Here is a 7098-nt window from a genome sequence, read left to right as displayed (position 1 = left end):
TGAGTACAGTTTCAGGATACTTGTACTTCTCTTGAGTATTTCAATTTTAGGCTACTTTCTACTTCACTACATTGGTTAGACATCTTTAGTGAACTTTAATTTGAAGATTTGACACAATAGATAAAACAAGCTTTTAAAAGACAACGCATTGTTTGAGATGAAGCCGCTGGTCTCCAACCGGTTTGTCTTCTGATGTTGTACAAAAAAGCTGCATGTCATTTTTCCCTCTAAACATCTGAAGAATCTCAAAAGTACAAAGGAAAAAGTCAAACAACTGAGAAGAGGTTTGTGGATCAGAACCTTGATTGTTCTTCTCTTCTTTCCCATGAATCATTTGATAATTATCTCCAACAGTAACATGCTGCTGACACACTGATGCTGCAATGATCTGATGATGTCAGAGGTAATCAGATGTCAGTCAGAGGGACCAAACCAGGACCTTTACTTTCATACTTACCACATTTTGCTGATGATATTTAGAATTGAGTATTTTTACAGTGCAAAATTGGTACTTTTCTGTAAGTAAATACTTCTTCCACCACTGTGTCAACAAACAGCCAAATAAAGAGGAACACAATGTTTGTTCTGAGGTCACCACATGAAGGTTTGATGATATCCTCCATCTCTTTGTTTGCTCTGGGTCCTCAGTAAAAACAGGAGAACACAGAACAGCACTCAGCAATAGAAAAACACTTGGAGTGACTAAAGATGTGGAGAGCGCTCGGAGGAGAGTCGCCGTCTGACGAGGGGCATCACTCTTTCTGACACCTAAACCAGTTTCACCTTAAAAATTATGGGGCAGGGAGGAGGGGGGAGGGGGAGGGAGGAGGGAGAAGGGGAGAGGGAGGAGTGTGGAGGGTGGAGGGCGGAGGGTGGAGGAGGAAGGAGGCGGGAGGAGGGGGAGGGTGGAAGGAGGAGGGAGGGAGAAGGAGGAAGGGAAGAGGGAGAAGGGTGGAGGGAGGAGGGTGGAGGGAAGAGGGAGGAGTGTGGAGGGTGGAGGGCGGAGGGTGGAGGGTGGAGTGAGGAAGGAGGCGGGAGGAGGGGGAGGGTGGAAGGAGGAGGGAAGAGGGTGGAGGGAGGAGGGAGGGAGGAGGAGGGAAGAAGGAGGAAGGGAAGAGGGAGAAGGGGAGAGGGAGGAATGTGGAGGGTGGAGGGCGGAGGGTGGAGGGTGGAGTGAGGAAGGAGGCGGGAGGAGGGGGGAGGGTGGAAGGAGGAGGGAAGAAGGAGGAAAGGAAGAGGGAGAAGGGTGGAGGGAGGAGGGAGGAGGGAAGAGTGTGGAGTGTGGAGGGTGGAGCGAGGAAGGAGGAAGAGAGAAGAGGGAGGAGGGTGGAGGGAGAAGAGGGGAGCGTGGAGGGAGGAGGGAAGAGGTGGGGAGGAGGAGGGAGGAGAGTGGAGGGAGGGAGGAGGAGGAGGAGGGAAGAGGGAGAAGGGTGGAGGGAGGAGGGAGGAGCTGCGTGTGGATTGCAGGGCAGCTTTTATTAAGGGAGCAATATGCTCAGCTGGGTTTAACCATCCATCACCCCCCTCCCCCCACCCCCTCCAGAAACATGTATCAACCTGCATGGTGTTAATACAACAGAACGATACATGTTGCAAAGTGAAATGTGTATTTATTTATGTGCATTAAAAGTAATCTAGAAACAAAGAAAACATGATAACGTCTGTAATACTGATATAATAACTTCATGTGTGTTGGATGAGGAAGTTCTGTCTCCTGCTGTTCTGTTTGTTTTTCTCTCCTCTGCGTTTCCACGCTGCTTAAATCACTTCGTTCAAGATTCCGTGGTCACTTTACATCTTCAAAGATCTCTGCCTGCGTTGTTAGCCAGTCGGTTCCTGTTCTCTAAATCTCGTTAAGAGAACATAATGATTTGGAAATCATGTAAACTCATTTAACTGAAAATAGATTAAAGACAACATATCAAATGTTGAAACAGACATTTTATTGTTTTATAAAGATATCTTCTCATTCAGCAACACGTCTCTATAAGTTGTTCCAGGATCATGTTGACCACTGAGCTGCATCAACTCTTCTTTTAACAACACTCTGGAAACCTTTGGGAACTGAGGAGACCAGTTTCTGGAGTTTTGAAAGTAAAATATGGTCCCATTCTGGCCTGATAGAGGATTTCAGCTGCTCAACAGTTCAGGGTCTCCTTTGTTGTATTGTTCATGTCCTGATGCTCCAGATGTTTTCAATGATTGACAGGTCTGGACTGCAGGAGGCCAGTTTATCAGCGGACTCTTCTACTAGAGAACCGTGCTGTTGGAATACGTGCAGAATGTGGTTGGACGTTGTTCTGCTGAAATAAACAAGACCTTCCCTGAAAGAGACGTTGTCTGGATGGCAGCACATGTTGCTCCAAAACCTGAATATATCATTCAGCATTAATGCTTCCTTCCAGATGTTCAAGCTACCCATGCCATGTGCACTAATGCATCCTGTACCATCACAGATGCTGGCTTTAGAACTGAGCTGATAACAAGCTGGATGGTCCCTCTCCTCTTTAACCTGGAGGACGCAGCGTCCATGATTTCCAAACAGAATCTCAGATTGTGATCCATCAGACCTCAGGACAGTTGTCCACTTCACCTCAGTCCATCTTCAATGATCTCGGTCCAGAGAAGGCGGCGGTGTTTCTGGATCATGTTTCTATCTGGTTTCTTCTTTGGAGAGTTTTAACATCATTTGTGGACGCAGCGATGAACTGTGTTCACAGACGATGGTTTTCACAAGTGTTCCTGAGCCCATGCAGTGATTTCCACTCCAGAATAGTGTGTTTTTAATGCAGTGCTGCCTGAGGGCCCGAAGATCACCACCATCCAATATTGGTTTCCAGCCTTGTCCCTTGTGTTCAGAGATTTCTCCAGATTCTCTGAATCTTTTAATGATATTATGAACCGTAGACGATGAAATCCACTAATTCTTTGGAGTTTTACGTTGAGGAACATTATTCTTAGATTGTTGAACTATTTTCCAACACAGTCTTTCAGAGTGGTGAACCTCTCTCCATCTTCACTGCTGAGAGACTCTGTCTCTCTGAAATCATATTTTTATACCCAATCATGTTACTGATCAGTTGCCATGGTAACCTCATTAGTTGTGAGATGTTCCATCAGGTGTTTTTTCTTGGACGTGAGGTCGCCGTCGGTACGGTGTTTGCCTGGTTCTAGTATGTGCTTCATACGTAGGCTGACAGGGTCTTTTCCAAGTGAAGTGGAACAGAAGTCTTCACTCTACTTACTGATTTCCAAAAGGTTCTCTTCCACTGTTTTTCTCTGCATTTTGGAAATTTTAGCAGAATCTGAAGAAGCAGTATAATTTTGACATTGGATCAATCAGAAAGCGGTCAGTTCGCTGCTCGCTGAAGCAGGCAGCTGTCTGAGACACACCCAACACTGAGCATGACTGTGGCATCTCACCAGCCTTGTCCCTCAAATGTCTGCTGGCGGCTGTCTATGAAATCCCATTCAGTTCTCCGGTCACTGCTTAACACGTCCTGTAAATGAGTTCGACTAATGCTCCTACAACGTTCTGTTTTTCTGTATTACTTTCAAAGGTTCCGGTGATAAAACTGAGATTTGTGTCTCATAACTAACTCTGCTCATCAGAGTTATATTGGGAGGGTAGTAGTAGGTCTGACTTCAAAATAGCCTGAGCTTTCAGAGATCATTTTTAATTGACAGTTTTCTGTCTGTCTGCCACGTTTTATCTGCCCCTTCTGTGTCCGGATGTGAATGCATTTCACTCCACCCCGATCTGTCCAATTTAAGGGCTACTTTGCATGCAACGTGCATTAGTGCGCATGTCAATATTGTTTATTCAAGAGTAAAATGCACACTGTTTTGATATGACAGTGTTATATCTGCAGGTTTTTTTTACACCAGGAATGAGGACAATAAGTAAATACACACACATCCACATAACCAGACTGACTCTTCCCCTTCTTGCTCTTTCTCTTTCAGTCCATCTCTCTGTCTCCTTGGCACTTTCTCTCTGTCTGTCTTTAGTTCAAAGGCTGCCAAATCCTTCCCAAACCAATTAGAGTGTGTGTAAGGTCCTCAGGGGCCCTGCGGTGACATTACAGGGTACAGAGTGGCAAGAGGTTTGAAGAGACAATCACAGTCTGCAGTATTCAACAATATCACAGAGCAACAACAATAGCAGGCCATAAATCAGCCCTGGAAGAGTGAATAGACACTGACTGGTTGGATACGGCCGACAAGTGGAGTGTCTGCTTGAAGAAACAGGAAAAACATCGAAAATCTGAAAAACAAAAGAGGCCCCAACAAGTGTGCACAAGTACGAATGCTCACAAAAGTCTGTGTGAGTAGATGTCTATCACAAAGACTCATTCTTCCAGGACCTATCTTTAAGTAGCCATGTTTTAGAAATAATAAGCACATCTGTATGCATATATTTGAAGTGAAACAGCTCAACTTAGATATTTGCATTGAAAAACTGACTCGATGTAATATTAGGAAATTGCAATGGAATTTTCAATTTATGCACATTCACTTCTCACAATTCAAATTCAGCTTTCATATTTCAATTCCAAAGGCTTGTTTCACAGCTTTGAATGAATGAATGAGGTAGGTGGATTCTGTCTTATTTCAACCTCCAACATGTACGGTCTGGGCTTCTCTTTGCCGTTGCTGTGGGTGGTGTCATCATAAGAAGATCTACAGACCTCTCTTCGGGCCTTCAGATAAAAGGTTGTTGGTGCCTAAAAGTCTGACAAGAGATTTAAAAACAAATACCCTAATATTAAAGAATTTCACCAAGCCTGGAACGACATTTGAATAACATTAAAAAAAGTCCTACAAAATGCCCAAACCACATATTATATATCATTAAAAGAGGAAAACAAGAACAATCGCATTTCAATTTTGAACTGCTCAGCCAGGCTGACAGTCATGTCTCTGTTGAGCCTCCTGTTGGTTTAGCTCTTTAGTCCAGTTCAGACAAAACATTTGTAACAATATGATTTGAAACTTGCAACTTCTCACCAATTACAAGTCTGCAACAATATAAAAACCTGCTAGTATTTACCAGAACAACTACACGAGATGGTGTAACATCTCCACAGACACCATGCTTTACTTTAACTGACCACTTTTTAGTCTTTGTCACAGCTGTATATAATCTGTCGCGTCTTTAAAACATGAGTGAGGATAGTGATGGTAAGAGACTTGCAAGAGTTGCAACAGTGATGAAAGAATGAAAAAATTAAATACAAACAAAAAAATCAACAAAAAAAACAAATGAAAAGGTTGAAAATCTGTAGCTGCCCATGAAAGCTTTAACAGAATATCCAGAGGCCATAGTTCATGTCATCAACTTGAGACAGAACGTGCCACCGGTCTTTTTCCGGAGCGGTACGGTCATTTAGATGAATTGATGTTTCCTCTAAGAGCACATCCTGCATGACTCCCTAACCTGCCCTCTTGTCACTCGATGAGCTGAGTAACAGGTTCTAGTGGAGCTTGTTAACACTGCTGCAACCTTTCCTGCAATGCTCTCAAACACTTTGGTCACGTTGTAAATCTTTGGTCTGAACTTTATTATCAATTGACTTCATTGGTTTATTTATAAGTGAAATTGTAACTATTAAGGGAAAAAAAAAATCAATCACATCCTTTCTACAGCTGTTATCGATGTATCTTCATATGCTGTCGCAAATCAAATATGTGACCATCTGCACATGAAGAAAAAGAAAGGTTTGTTTGAAGATGTTCACAGAAACAGCAGAGATGAAAGTGAAGCTGGTTGCTTCAGACGGATGGATTGGTCTCTGCTGCATCTGACACCACTGATCACAACGTTTATATCAGACTGGAACACGTCTTTGAGATGAAAAGGAACTACATTCAGCTGGTTTAAATGATATTCATCAGATAGATTCCAACTTGTTCATGTCAGTGAATCTTACACATTCAGAAGTTAGTCAACGTTCTCCAGGGTTCTGTGCTTGGACGGATATTTTTCACACTAGACACGCTTCTCTAAGCAACATTTTTAGGTAACACAGCATAAACATCCGTTGCTATGCAGACGACACCCTGATACATTCATCGTGAAGCCCGATTGTTTTGTTCTTACGGTGTTAGCTTAGCCACTGAGCCTCCCTGTACAGCAACATTTGAACCAGCTGGCTATCAAACTAGACCTGCATTCATAAAGGTAGCAAGCTAGCAAATTTGAAGAGTAACGCGTGCAGAGTTTTTTCACATACTGTAACTGTTAATGTTGACTCGCAGGGTTTGTAAGCATAAATAAAACATTTATGCTCAGTTAGAAAATTGACTTTGAATTCATTATTCAGGAGACCTTTAGAGTCTGTTCAGCAGTGGAGGCCGATCCAGCGAGCTCCCCGCTGCTCGGCTCCGGTCCATCACTCAACCCTCAACAAGCTCATTAATCCTGACAGAACATGAGCTCAGCAGAGGACGGCAGGAATGTTTCTGATCCAATCCCCCGGATCAGAAACATGAAGTCGGACTATGACCCAGCTATGCCTCTGTGTGCACAGCGGCTCGGTGGCTGGCCTCAGGGTTGGACTGTGTTCCTGAATGACAGCGATGCTGCGCTGAACACGGGGATGACTGAACACCCTGAAGTCCGTTTTTTCTGAAAGAAAATATCTGATTGTCCGTGTATGTATACACACTTTAATGTCACATGAATGAAAGTCTGTTTCCCATGAATCAATTTCATGTGCAAATATTCTGCATCAGATTTATGTTTATTTACAGCCAATAGAGAATAAATGTACCTGAATGTGAACGATCATCCGGGACGTTTCCCTGTCGGAGAGGCTTTCAGTTACCATCTCAAGTAAACATTTTCCAAACTCAACCTTCAATGTATAAAAAAGTATTTAAGCATGGTGAAAAGTGGTAGCAGTTTGTGAAAGAGCACTTATTAATGTTTCTTCGTTTGAGTTGTAATCTACTATTCTCACTGAAAACTGTCACCGACCACCTTCAGATCTTTGAAGCTACTTCTACAGGTTTCCATCAGGGTCCATGAAAAATCATCAGTTTCTGGGATCAAAAATAATGTGACTCCGATGTCCACTCTGTGTTTGTTATGGC

Source organism: Brachyistius frenatus, unplaced genomic scaffold (genome assembly GCF_029030835.1).
Source record: "Brachyistius frenatus isolate BFR_SWC_R1_liver_20210118 unplaced genomic scaffold, ASM2903083v1 Contig_439, whole genome shotgun sequence".
NCBI lineage: Eukaryota > Metazoa > Chordata > Actinopteri > Embiotocidae > Brachyistius > Brachyistius frenatus.
This window is presented reverse-complemented; position numbering follows the sequence as displayed.